This window comes from Ixodes scapularis, unplaced genomic scaffold (genome assembly GCF_016920785.2).
Source record: "Ixodes scapularis isolate PalLabHiFi unplaced genomic scaffold, ASM1692078v2 PGA_scaffold4__175_contigs__length_147842914, whole genome shotgun sequence".
NCBI lineage: Eukaryota > Metazoa > Arthropoda > Arachnida > Ixodida > Ixodidae > Ixodes > Ixodes scapularis.
In genome coordinates, this window is record NW_024609879.1 from 130,532,786 (window position 1) to 130,535,077 (window position 2,292).

At 48.8% G+C, this 2,292-nt stretch overlaps 1 pseudogene; it reads right to left on the reverse strand.

Moving 5' to 3' along the window:
- Positions 1-620: 620 nt before the first annotated feature.
- Positions 621-2,073, reverse strand: LOC120845253 (annotated as a pseudogene).
- Between the last annotated feature and the right edge of the window lie 219 nt (positions 2,074-2,292).

Below are 2,292 nucleotides of genomic sequence, written 5' to 3' on the forward strand. Positions count from 1 at the left end.
TTGATATCAATTATTGTTACTATACAATGCTTAGCTAGTGTCGACTTGATTATTTTACTCGCTTTTTATGGTGACATGTCCTGCACACCGTTGAATGCTGTAAAAAAGGGGCTGATGGCCTGGTCAGAAGACTTCTTAATGCGAAAAGATTACTTGCCCCACTACGCGAAAATTCGGCGGCGGCGTCGGCGGCATGACAGAGCGATGGTACCAAAAATGGCCTACGTCGCAAAGAGTAGAACCACGCTAGAGGAGGACAACTTTATTAAAAGGCAAAAACTACGGCCTTGTGAAAAGGAGCGCTTGCTCCGCCAGGGCCCATTGGAGGTCCGCCGAGTTCGAGCTCAGCCAAGCATTCCAGGAGCCAAGCATTTCAGGAGTACGGGAAGTAGGGAGAGTTGAGCGCAGTGTTACAGGCGTAGAGTATGTGCTCTGTGTCAGCCCTGACCTCGGGGCAGTTGGGACAGTGAGCTGTCCCCTGCCACCTGAAGTTGTAGAGCATTAGCGGGGTGAGGAGAGTGTTGGTTTGTACTTTGCGGAGAATGTGTGCTTGTTCGGTGCTGAGTGAGGGGTGTGGTTTGGGAAGGGTGGTACGGTTTTCCCTAATCTTTTTGTAGTGTTCAGCACTTTGCTTTTTGTAAGTTGCGGTGTCGTCCGCTGACGTTGGGTATGGCCAGGAGATTGAGGGAGCCCGGAAGTTGATATCGCGGGCAAGTTTATGTGCCAACTCATTTCCCTCAATACCCGTGTGGCTAGGTATCCAGCGCAGGGTGACTCTGATGTTGTTGTTGCGGGTGTAGGCGTCCATGAGCATATCATGTAAATGTGGCTCCAATAACCTGTGTTGCATGTTGCGAAGTGCCTGGGCTGAGTCGGTGTCGAGGTTAATGTTGGCGTTATTGTGTTCAGTGAACAGAGAAGCTTCGTGTATGGCATATATAATCGCGTACATTTCCAGCGTGGTTATGTTTGGGGGGGTTGTCAAAGGGCCCTTCTATGTGTATGATGGGTGCTGTCTGTCCAGGTGTATAGATTGCGCAGGCGAATGGTCCAGTGTGTGAACGTGTTGCGTCCGTGTATATTGTTTTACATGTTTCGTCTCTGCGGTGTTTAGCAGCTTGTGCTTGACGTCGCCCTTCATGGAGGTGTCGCGTCATATTTTTGGGTATGTTGGGAAATGCGATTTTACGGGGGAGGGGAAGGCCTTGGCTGATTGATGCAAGCCAGATAGGGCTGATTCCTGATCTTTGGAGGATGTCGCGTCCCTGCACCGTGTGGGAGAGGCGCGCTATCTGCATGCTTATCTCTGTGCTGTTGTCTCAGTTCGGCAAGGCTGTGAAAGAGGCCCGTGTCTACAAGCCGTTGGTTTGAGGTGTATATAGGGAGTCCCAGGGCCGCTTTGTATAGGGTGTTGAGTGCGAATTCAAGTTTTCGTGTTTGTGTTTGCGTGAGGTTGAGGTATGGTTCAGTGTATAGGAGCTTGCTCTGTACGAGTGCGGTGACGAGTTGCTTCGCCTGTTCTTCTCCGAGTCCGTTTTTTTTGTTGATGATGCGTCTGATTAAGTGCGTGAGATTTCGGCAGTCTTTTTAAAACTGTAATGTGTTTGGGTTAGCATTGTTGTTGTGGTGTATGGTGAATCCAAGTACTCTGCAGGATGTCACCTTCGGTATGAGCTTGCCTGATATGCTAATTTGCACTCGTTCGTTGGCGTTCTTTTGGTACTGTGTTCGATTCATGAGGAGTAATTCCGATTTTTCGGCCGATAGTTGTAGCCCAGCTTCGTGTAGGTATGCTACTATGGTATTTACGCCTTTTTGAAGGCTAGTTTTGACTTCTCCCGGAGATCCGGTTTCGCACCAAAGGGTAATATCGTCGGCGTATAATGTGTGGTGAAGGATTGAGATTGTGGACAGCTGCCTGGATAGTGTGGCCATGCAGAGATTAAAGAGAGTGGGGGATATAATTGATCTCTTGGGTTTGCCTCGGTTTACGTCAACGGGTGAGGAGAGTGCACCTGCGGCTCTAAAGTGCGCTATCCGGCCTTGTAGGAAACTGCGTATGTAGTTGTACATGTTGGTGCCGCTGCCGGTGTCGAGGACTGATTCGAGTATGTGATCATAAGTAATGTTATCAAAAGCTTTTTTCACGTCAAGTGCGAGGAGTGCTTGTGTCTGTGCTGTCTTGGATATTAGAAGTGTATTTTGTAGTATTAGAAAGAGGTCCTGTGTGGATATGTATTTACGATACTCTATGAGTTGATGCGGGAAGTGTCTAGTGTCCTCCAGGTGTTC